We start from the raw sequence: 12,811 nt of genomic DNA, 5'->3' as shown, positions 1-12,811 counted from the left end.
AAACCAACCACATCATTTTTTCATAGAATAATACATAAAGTATTAGTATTGCTAGCACATTATAAATTGAATTAATTCTTTTAGAAAAACACTACTATGCTGTGGTGTTCCTTAGTGATTGTATCACTTTTAGGATCATTTGACAATAGCACCATGTCTCTGAATATGAAAAGACACAGGCCTCAACTCAGAACCATAAGCTAGGCCCACCTCAAACGAAAATTAATAATTACATACCTCATCACACCCATGCAAATCTGCAAATTATGTTTCGAATTTTATATAAGTAAAACCAGTCAGCTAAATTACATAGGCTTGCAAATGCCAAATACAAGTGTGAAAAAATTACCCCATCCAGAATATCAAAGAGTTGAAGTGAATACTCTAATATTAAGAGTGCAAGCTCCAACTCTCTCTGTTCCTTGTTATAACAATTCCTAAACTTTCCTTATATTTTTAAACTTGATCATATGTAATACAGTAGAGTTCTAATGCTTACACACTGCTTTACAAACAGCTTAATTGAAGAATTGTTAGAGGTCAGACTCAGGCTTGACCTGCTCCAAAAGATATTTTAAATTAGAACACAGGAATATAAAGTGATAATTCATGAGGCCTGAATTATTATGCCCTGATGAAGATTCACTCCAGATAGAAACATAGTGCAGTTTTTACTTATTTCTCTGTTTGATCAATATATATTTTTCCTTGATTGTAGAGATTTTTTAGAAGCTGTATTTTGGATGTTTGTGGGATAATCCCCTCCAAGCTATATGTGTCAGTTTTTCTATTATTTGGGGATATATAATCTAATCAGCACTGCCTGTGAAAGCAGAACAGCAGGTTCCACTTTCTAACTCCCATGACACTTAGTCATCCCAAGATTGATAGGAGGTACACAAGAATGAGAAATGCATGCATTATCATAGATATCTCCTTGGCCTAATTATGGAAAGTGCCAAAAGTGCTGGACATGCTATTAAAAATTGTCGCAAATACTATTTCACATGTACAGGTGATTAATTTGCTTATGTGTTCCCAATCCCAGTATATTATTCTTTAATAATAAATAATATGATTAATAGACTTGCTAAATACATCAAAGATCTAAAGTTTTGTCGATTGCTGTTTAGACATTACCTTGGTAAGAACTCTAGTCAAGTGTGATCATTACCTTTTCACCACAGTAGGACAAGGGTCTCTGATAGGACTAGCTTTTGTTCCTTTTGCTCTATAGTGCCCATATAGTGCAAGCAAAGACTTTCTAACATAAGAAAGAACCTCAAGGTGGGACTCCCTACCAATAATAATAATGTGATCACTCTGTACATTTATATCTATCCCCGAGTCAGTAGCGTACCTAGCGGGGGGCGGGGCGGTCTGCCCCGGGTGCCGCTCGTCAGGGGGGGTGCCACTCGTCAGGGGGGGTGCCACGGGCTAGGGTGACCAAATGTCCCGGATCCCCGGCAGCCTTGTCACTTTTTTTTTTTACACAGAGGAGAGAGAGGGGCGCCTAGCGCCTAGATAGTGATGAGGGAGGGGGTATATAGTGAGGAGGGAGGGGGTATATAGTGAGGAGGGAGGGGGTATATAGTGAGGAGGGAGGGAGGGGGGTACGATAGTGATGAGGGGTATAATATCCCTTTTAATGCTTAGGTATCTAATTAGCATGTCATCTGGTGTGTGACAAGTTTCCAGACACAATAACGTGTTATGAAGTAACTTAAGTAATAAGGGTGCTAAACCCAAGATAAGGAGCGCAAATATTTACTCTGTGGGGGGGGGCAAAAAAAAAAAGATTTAGAGCGTAGTACTAAGCCTTGGATATCAAGTGCTAACACCTAGACTTAGCCAAGGCTTAGTACTACGCTCCGAACATGTATATAGTGAGCAGGGAGGGGGGTAGATAGTGAGAAGGGAGGGGGGTAGATAGTGAGAAGGGGTAGAAAAGGGGGAAAGGTAGATAGTGAGAATGAGTGAGAGAATGAATGAATGTGTAGATGAATTGTCTGAATGAGGGAGATAATTAATGAGGTGGTGAGAATGCATTAATGAATGTGTAAATTTGTGTGAATGAGAGAGAATAAATGATTGTGTGAATTAATTATGTGAATGAAAGTGTGAATTAGTGAGTGACTGTTAAAGTGTTTGTGTGTATGATAGATGTAAAATTGATTTGTGGAAAGGCAAAGATGGCACAAGTAGGATGTTTGAACCTTGGGGACCAAGATGACACAGGCAGGGTGTTTATGGGACAAAGATGGCACAGGCCGGGCTGTTTGGGGACGAAGTTGACTCATTCAGCAGTGAAGCAACGCGCACCGCGGCAGAGCAGGGAGACAGGGGGAGGCAGTAAGAAGGGGTAGATAGACGGTGAGAAGGGGTAGATAGGGCAGAAGGGAGTGTGAAGTGGTAGTAAGGGCAGATGACAGTGAGAAGGGGTAGATAGGGCAGAAGGCGGTGAGAAGGAGTAGATAGGGCAGAAGGGAGGGAGAAGGGGTTTATGGCAAAAAGATGGCATAAGCTCGGATGTTTGGGTACAATGTTGACTCATTCTGGGCTGTTTGGGGACAAAGATGGTAAATCCTATGTGTGTAATCTGGGTGCTGGTCAGGTTCTATGTGGGCAGTGTGGACGCCAGAGCTGGCTTTGCGTTGTGCAACCTGTGATCTATGCCTGTAGTTTTATCTATTGCTATGTTTCCATACATTATTATTGTATACCTGCAGATACTGGATTTGTATGTCTAATTCTATGCCTCCAGTGCTGAGTTCACATGTGAACAATAATAATAACAATATATCATCCCTAAGCCAGACAATGAAGTGGTAGGTCTACACCACATCAATGTTTGGGTTAGTATATAGCGATAGGAGTTATGCTGCACTATTATCAGTGTCTGGCTCAATGTATGGTGATAGGGATTACGCTGTACCACCATCAATGCCTGCCTCAGTATATAGTGTTAGGTGTTATGCTGTACCCCTGTCAATGTCGGCCTCAGTATATAGTGATGGGTGTTATGCTGTACCCCCATCAATGTCTGCCTCAGTATATAGTGATAGGTGTAATGCTGTACCACCGTCAATGTCTGCCTCAGTATATAGTGGTAGGTGTTATGCTGTACCACCGTCAATGTCTGCCTCAGTATATAATGATAACAGTGATGCTGTACCACTTTCAATGTCTGCGCCAGTATATTTTCCACTAGGACAAACATGTGCAGAGTTTGCCATACAGACAAATACATACAAACACTTTGAAGTTTATTCGCTGAAGAGAGAGTTGTCCGGGGAGAATTGTGTTTCAGCTCCTTCACTATATTTTATGACGAATCTTCTGCAAGAATTCTCTGCCTCATGATGAATTTGTCTCTCCCTGTATGATGTATAGTTAGATTTCTACCCACACATTGAATTATACATTACGCAGGCTCAGATCAGTCCTTCTTGTCGTCGAGACATAATGAATAGCAAAGTTCTCCTGCAAGCTCCACTGTTAACTTTCCCTGTAGTGAATAGACCTCATTGGCATACCTAGGAACTCTTCATATTTCACTGAGAGTCTCCGGGTGATTCGCTAGCCACATCATGTGGTTTGTAGTAATAACTCCTTATTCATTGGTGGATCATTTAGTGTATATACATATATAGTATATATAATAATGACATTTTATATGTAAATCAAGAAGGTGGTTTCAGTGGTTCAAAAGAACTGGAAGATTGTACAGAGTGAACCTACACTACTATCTATTTTTAAAACAACCTCCACCTTTTTTCAAGAGAGGAGGCATTTTACGTGACCTACTGGTCAGTAGCGACCCAGTGATGGCTTATACACCAGTAAGCTATAAAACCTTGGGCGGTTCATTTCGATGCATAGGATGTGTTACCTGCGGACACATGGTTCTGGGTTTCCAATTTTCCCATCTTCATAACCAGAAACAATACACGATCAGGCACAGAATAACATGTACAATCAGTGAAGTAGTGTGTAAGAATTGTCAATTGTCATTGGCAAGACCGAATTGACATTGTATGACAGGATACATTGACACAGATCAACAAATATTGTCACCTGAGTTGCATAGAACACATTGAGAGTAAGAAAAAACAGAATTTACCAGTGAGGAATTTTTAGAATCCATAAATTAAATTTGTGGATTAAGATAAATTCTTGTGGACCAACCAGTGGTCACATTCCATTAGTTGCTATAGTGATTGCACCAGAATTGTTCTTTTTTTACATACATAACCTCAATTAATTAATGAAGATAGCATTTAACAAATCCTCAGTCTATATAATCATTAGGTAATCAAGGCAAATGCATATTAAGAATCAATTAGGCTGCAAAAAAATGGTAAACTATGAAAATTAATTTGTTTTGGGGAACCTTGCACATTGATAAGTGATATCTGGTGGTGCAGATGTCCCCTTTTGTTCTCAGCTTCAACATGGAAAAGTACAGTAATTGCTAAGCAGAGATTGAAAGTTATTCATTTTTATGAATATGTGAAACTAGTTAAAATGCAAAGAACATTTATTTTGTTATTTTATTTTTTAAAACCTGAATAACTAAATCTCCATAGCAATTAAGTTGTGAAACACATTACAGTTCAAACAGGAATATGTTCAATCAGTGCATTGAGGGAGAAAACCTATAATTTACCATATTTATAATGTTAATGAAAGTGAAGATAAAAGACATTGCTCTTGTGGTGACATATATACTCCGTTCCATTATAAAGAATTATTATTATATGCCAAAGAATCATAGAAAAAAATAATGTGCTAATATTAGATGGGAAGTATAGAATTGAAGTCATCACAGGAGGTCTCTGTTTAAATCAACTAATATTTGAAGAATTACATTTTTCTTGGTCATTCATTAGAAATTCACAGATGTTGCATTGCCTTATTTTAAATGATGGTTGAAGTTTGATAGTTCTGAATGTAATGAAATAGCTATTTTAATACAAATTAGTAGGTATGGAGGATGCATATTAGTGTCAAGAGACACATCTGAAATAGCTTTGAGAGTAAAGCATAGCAGTAGATTGTAAATTTTTACAGTACGATAACAAAGAGTTTATTTTGTGATTGTAAATCTCAATGAGACCCCTGTTGACTATATATTTCCTTTCATTTTATTCAATTCCAGTTTCACTATAAGAAAAACATAATACTTAATAAGATAATACAAAGAACCCTGTGACAGAAGCCTAGCATCCCAGCTTCCTTTTAAAAATGAAACACTGCATCTTGTTCAACTATGGATGATTTAATACAAGATAGTCAATTTGTTACATAGAGTGACTTAACCATAACCACCTATTATTTCTAACGAAAGATATTAAATGTCAACAACCTAGTTTTTATCCTCTTGTTCCTAAGAAAAAAAAAAGATGTAGACATAAGGATACAAGAGAAGATGGAGTCTTAAGTTGATACCATTCATTGGGCTGCAAAGTCACATTAAACAAGTGTGGAATAGGCTTATAGCTATCCTGAATCTAAGGCCACATGAGCTGAATGTCTGTTACCTGTCATCGCATTCTCTGTTTCTTACAGAACCTTAGAGATCACTTCTTTAGGTAGAATGGCAGAAGTTCTGAGCTCAGCATGAAATGCATTAGGTGGTTTTCATCATGTTTCTGCGTGAGTTGTGTAACCTGACTGCTGCACATAAGTGTGGGGGATTATGGACAATCGTTTTATAGCCTCCCTTGGAGGTCTTCAGCTGCTTGTTGTTTGTAGTGATAGTGTCGATAGACTTTGTAGAGATTCCAGGAGAATGGAGTGGACCTGCACTCCTGGAAAACCGATCTCAACTGTACCTCTCCCTAATTTGTAACCCATACATAACATTTAATTTCCTTATTGTATATTGTAAAGATGTGCTTTTGGAATTACTAGGAAACCACCAATAAACAGAATTCCTTACTGTCCAGTTGAATAGACCAAATGAACACACAGAATCAGGTAAGGGTGAACATTTGGGGAGAAATAACTTTCGCTATTAGTTTATGCATATCTTTGAATTATTTTTATTTTTTAAAATATATATATTTAATCATTGTTCTAATGAGCCAGCTGGTTAGGCAATTAAGACACCGTCTTTTCTGTACACATCTTAATCTTAATATTGTTTTACTAGTACTTATATTTTTTCTGATATAAAAAAAAATTGTAATATGCAATACACTATTCTACTCTTCTTAAATTACTTTCTGCTTAAGCTGATATGTGATTTTGTCTCCTGCAAGGCTGTAAACTAAATTGAAAGATGAAGCTTTCACACCAGCTGTTTCCATTTATGATAGCAAACCATCCCACATGAAAAGCCAGAGGCAGTCTGTGGAATTCCTTGTCTATTTTAACTCAGCAATCAGGACTCAGAAAAGGGTCCCAGTTGGAAAATTGGAACTAAAATTTTAAATATTATTTTTGTTTTGTTTATTTTTACTTTAAAAAATTGTGCATTTGTTTTCCATTTTACCCACTGTTTCCTTAATATTTTGTAAATAGGAAAATGTATGGTATCTACATTGACCAAGACTTTACTTGATTACTAAAATCATTTAGATAAACCATGACAAATTACTATAAGACATTGGCAGCAGCCTGTGGCAGGGCCATTGTAATCTAACAATTTCATGTCATGCAGTTGTCATCCAAGGGCCATGGCCTTTCTCAACCAATCAACAATACCAAACAGCAACTTAATGGGTGAGAGATAACATGGCAGGGGTGAATAATCAAGGAGACCATGAGAAAAGAAGATAGATTTATCCATAATATGCATATAAGGTAGGCTTTTAATAGATATATTTTATATCAGTATAAAAAAATTCCACTACAGTGTACAGAACTGTAAATATAGGCATTGGGGAAAAGTGATAGCTCTCTTCTCAGTAGAAAAATATTTTGGATAATCCTGCAACAGATATCTCTATATCAGAAATACATTTGTGGATATGAGAGTCGTTATTCTTGCCAATTATTATTATTATTATTATTATTATTATTATTAATATTTTATTATTAGAAAATGTCAAAGTCAGCAGTATATTTTTAAATACAATAACTGAAAAATGTATCAAAGACATTTATATGTCCATATGTTTATGGGGGTCACTCACTTAAATCCCACATTGATACAGGGTAATAAATCCCAGCTGCCCTGACTCCCAGTCTTCCAGCAGAAGTGGTAGTAGCTGATACAGTGAGAGAATCTAAACATGCATGGGCTAGGCATATGGCTATCCTGAATCTGAGATGAGATCAAAGACTGATTAAAGTTTTTTCATATTTCCGAGTCTGAATGTTTTCAGTGCATTATTGTTATTTTAAATGTCAGTTACAATGTGATTGTAGGAATGGCCTAGTGCATAACAGTATGTGGCCTGGCCTTCCTTTCATCCTTCCATACTGTTTGGAATTTTATTCATTAATGTCCTATTAAACTATTATCTCTAATAAACAATTTTTGTATTATACTTTATACTTTATGTATAATTTATACATTTAATTGAACTCTATCCTCTTATTTAACTATTGCATTTCTTAAACTCTTAATTGAACAAAAACACTATTGTTGTTATGGACTGAAAATGAATAAACATTATTAATTACATAAGTTCTCCGTATGCACACAACAATAACAGGATATGTATTTCAGGTTATAATTTGAAAAAGGATTTCATTCAGTAGTCGAGCTTTTGGTTGTGTCAAACTCCCTTCCAATATAAGGCTACAATTTTACAGTAATTGGAGAACCCCTTTGGAGTACTTGATTTTCAAGTTCTAAATCCAGAAGCTTAAAGGATTAGTAAGGCCAAGGAGAACAAAATTATTAATACCATGCTTGCAGCAGGAAGAAACATTGCTGCTACACCAAATGTTTCATATGACAGTAATGATTTCATTAAGTAGATTGTATTGTATATTATCTTACTACCTTGAAATAATACAAAATAACCTGGATAATTAAAAAACAAATCTGAAAAATGTTAACTAATTATGATGCCTATTACATAAGACATTTGATAGAATTGTTTGTTTTTTAGAGCATGTACAAAATAACCCTATGTACGTAAGACGAAGATTTGCTATGTTGGCGGGAAGATAATTAATCTGCGAGCTCGTTACAACTGAGCATATGTAGGTTGAGAGTAATTTTTAGAATTAGAGTGCAAATATGAGTTGGCGTCAAGTAATTTGCGGCAAACATATGTGCTCTGGCCTAGACCTGTGTAAGGCGGACTTTTCACCAAGTGTCTCATAGACACAAATTACCATACTTGTGTCATGCCTGCATCTGAATATAGCCACATAGGCACACACAGAGGAATTTTGTGTACCAATTGTTATATGTGGTAATGTCAGACACATTTTCGTGAAAATGAATAACCAGTAATGAACAGATGCTCAAAATTCCTTGCCAATGCGTAACATCTCTAATAAAAAGTATTTTGTACATACTACAGATATTCTCAGTTGGGCATTATTCTCGCTGTGTGATAAGTGAGTCCTCTGCGAGAGATTACATTTTCAAATAAGAGCTAGGATAAGTTTTTAATTAAATTAGAATTAGGCATTTCATTGTGTAAACATTGCTGATAAAGAGATGATAGAAAATAATCACATCTTGCTTTCACTACAATGAAAAAGTTGTACATCCATGTATATTGCATGAATTAATTTAAAAATAAAAGCAACTGTGAAATGAGGTCAAGTTTTGAGAAATCTAGTTTCCTTTGTTCTTGGTTCATTATTATTTGCGTTAATTGATGTTGTAGTTTAGTACGATTAGCGCATAGGGGAATGTCAGTCCAATTCAGCATTGCTGGGCATCTAGGGCTCTAGGTATCACACGTATCGTAGATTCAAAACTTGTTACGGACTGTCAGACACAGCAAGGTTGGAGACAGAGGTAGGACTACAAGGAGCAGACTGGAACAACGTCAAAGTCAAGCTGAGGTCAGTGTGCCAGAAGTCGGGGGACAACGATGAACAAGACGAGGTCAGGAATTCAGAGGTCAGAGTAAACAAGGAGAACCTGAGGTCAAATAGTGGAAACTGTAATATAATGTACACTGAGGAGTAGGCACTATGTAGCATAGGCATGACCATCAGAGGGCAAGGTCTGATATCTGCTGAGGGTTTATAAAGGATGGGAAATGACTATGTACCAATTAGATCTCTTGGCGCCAAAATATAAAAAGTCTGACATAATTTTGTGTTCGGTGGATTACAGCGGCCATCTTTTGTGTGGCGTGAGCATAACCTATAAGTATAGACACCCGCCGTTCTCGGATTAACCACGAGATGGAGGTCTCCCTCTCCTCTGTGCCGGCTGCTGGCTGATGGAAGGGGTCTCCTTCTCCTCCGTGGCGACTGCTACAGCTGCTGGCAGACGGAGGGTGTTCTCCCTCCTCTCCGTGGCGGCTGCTGGCTTACGGAGGGGGTCTCCCTCTCCTCCTTGGTGACTGCTGCAGCTGCTGGCTGACGGGAGGGGGTCTCCCTCTTCTCCGTGGCGGCAGAGGATCAGTCAGGTAGGCGACACTTTGATTTCTAGGTAAGAAGAAAGAAGAAGAAGAAGAAGAAGAAGAAGAAACTTATGGATGCTCACAATACCCTGGAAGACCATAATACTGTTTTAGTCCAAATAAATGGATTTAAAAGATCATCGCAGAGGAATTATTTGAATTGCTTAATTGCAGATATTTTCAGCAACTTTCAATGTAGCATATCTTTAGCAGTTGAAGTTTGAATTTGATGAAGAAAAATATGATTTTAGGTAGGTCCTAAAATCTCTAACCACATGTTTTCACCTTATTTTGGTACATTGAACCATATTTTAACTAGGGAGATCTCTAAAGAGATTACTCTGCTTGAAATTCCTAAGTTTGTCCTTTGAATTTTGAACACTAACACACACAACTAGAACTGTCACTCAGAAACATACACAGAAAGTAACGCTCAAACCCAGTCACTCACACAGTCACCAACACACACCCAGACACTCAATGCCCAACTTCAATGTACTTCGTGCAGTAGTGCTGCACTACGACCACTGGGCCATCTAACGAAATGTTGCATGACCTAGCCTCCACCTCTATTTGGGAACTGCCAGGAATCAAGACTTGTCTCTTTATTCCAGGGTTATCCCTGTGGAACGGGTGGCAACTATATCTGGAACATTGTCACCATTTTGCCACTGGCAAAAGCAGTTCTTGACCACCTGGATAATCTTGGCATTCTCCACCAGCACTTGTAAAGAGAAAAAAAGAAACCTTGACTAACCAATAGTTTCACTGCCAGCACTTTATACTATTTTAGCTTAGCATGGCAAAATTCTTTCATAAAATTAAGGCAGAATAATAACACATTAAACTGTGATGTAGACATTTGTAGAAGCATTATTAAACACCCATCTACATCCACCAGACAAGACAGAAGGCTTATTTTTTCCCTCAGAAATCTTGTGGTGCTGCCACAACCACAAGGGATTCTGGGTAGGCGCATGCAAATAAGGTCAACAATGATCACCTTTTGCCTCTATATCCACTATATACATGAGTGGTGATCTGTGCTACTACACCTTTTTCCTTTTGTCTAAAGGCTGTCTAGTACAGCGGGCATTTACTTTCAAGGGATCCATGTATCATCACATGCATAATATGATGTGATTAGGTAACAATATTTACATGCATTTTGGTGACACATGATACCGTAATCTAAAGAAATTAAACAACAGATAATATGACATGGAACTTTTTGGAAGACATGGGTCCCATTACATCTGGCATAAAGCTAACACAGCATTCCACAAAAGGAACATCATATCGACAGTCAAACACGTGGTAGTGGTCTGGGGCTGCTTTGTTGCTTCAGGATGTGGGTGACATGGCATGATTGATAGAACTATATATACTAAAGTTGGGTTCTGCAGCAGGACAATAATCTGAAGCACACAAGCAAGTCCATCTCTGAATGACATCAAAAGAAATACAATTAAGGTTTTGGAGGAACCTAGTCCTGACTTTTGAGATTATTGAGATGATGACCTTAAAAAAGGGAGTTCATGCTCGGAAAACCCTCCAATGTGGCTGAACTAAAACAATTGGTCAAGAACTAAAAATTTGGCCAAGAACAGTAGGCCAAAATTCCTCCACAGTGATGTACAAGCTAGTTATCGCAAACCTTTAATTGCAGTTGTTGTCATCAAGGTTGGCACAACAAGTTATTAGGTTTATGGGCGTAACTAGTTTTTCACATGGAAGGTAAAGGTTTTGATCATTTCTTTACCTCCAAATGCTGGATTTTGTTTACTCACGTCTGATTAAAATTAAATGGAAGATCTGACAAATAAGCAGAAATAAGTCATGAAGGAGTAAATACTTTTAGCACTATAAATCTAAAGTTTTTTTTCTCTATATAAAATATCTATAATCTGAATATGTATTCAGGAGGAACATTTATTTTGATATAAATATGTAAATAAGAATCCATTACAAAGAAGGCACCTATATGTGCACTCCACTAATGATCATTAACCCAAAATTATAATAAAACTTTTATTTTCCAGTAAATTGCTATCATTTAGTGGAGTGCTCCACGCTGCCTCTTACATAAACTAAATGATTAACAGATTTATATGGTCATAACTCTTTCATTTTAATAGTTTCATTAAAGCTTAAATTGGAAAAACAAATATATTTCCACGTTTCCATGGTCTGGTTAGCACAGTGAGCTTATTGTCAGTTTAACTGCACATCTTTGTATCATTTTGTGTTTTAGAATCCTAGGTGTTTGTGCAGAATAGATGAAAATACAGTTATGTAATGTTTGCTATACTATAGGTATATATGTGTATGCTACACCGAAAGAAAGAAATGGACACATATACATGTTCCAGCTTTAATTAAAACAATAATTTGAGAAAAATGTATAGAAGATTTAGATTCACCTATTTAACTGGCTTGCTTTTAACTTTTAATTGAAGATGTTGTCTCCATGGCGTGCACAGAGGAGGACTATGAAGATTGGTGAAGCAGAGATGGAAAAGTGGAGATGGGGAAACAGAGAAAGGGAAGCAGACATTCAAGCTGTTGACAGAGACGGCAGAATGAGAGGGAAAAAAAGCCTTTCAAAGTATTTAACCCAAAAAGCAGGAAACTAAATATATTGTCTGAAAACAACAAGTGGATATGACCAAACACTGCTTCCTTGCCCAGAGAAAGAAGAAACCAAAACTGTGCTTCATCCAGATCTTCATCTTTGGGTTGAATCCAGAGAGTTCCCAGGAATGTGCAATGTTTATTCTGCAAAGATCTACTCCTCTTCTAAGCTTTTTTGAGAAGAAGGCACGCTATTGACAATTGGATGGCATAAAGCTCGAAAAATGGCATCATGTAACACAAGTAAAATATATTTAAAGTTGTGGGCTAAAAAATTATATTCATAAGTGAATACAAATGTTCTTTATTTATTTTATTTGTTTATTTGTGATTCAAATGATTCAACGGGCGTGGAATATTTCATGCATTTTAATTCTACTGAAAAAACTACGGGAATATTCAGTTATTAATTGGTGATTGTACTTACTGTATCAATGTAAAACGTGTTAATTGTGCATAAATATAACAGAGAAACAAAAAAATAATTTGAGGCGCACATTTGGCAATTTTAGCATACATCACACAAATTTTCTGATTCCCCATTGATTCCAAGTGTATTCAGAATTCCACTTATATATTTTCCAAAGTTTCCTTCTCTATAATTGGAATGTGTTATATGTAATTCT

The sequence above is a fragment of the Spea bombifrons genome, chromosome 1 (genome assembly GCF_027358695.1).
Source record: "Spea bombifrons isolate aSpeBom1 chromosome 1, aSpeBom1.2.pri, whole genome shotgun sequence".
Lineage (NCBI taxonomy): Eukaryota > Metazoa > Chordata > Amphibia > Anura > Pelobatidae > Spea > Spea bombifrons.
Note: the sequence above shows the minus strand (reverse complement) of the source record.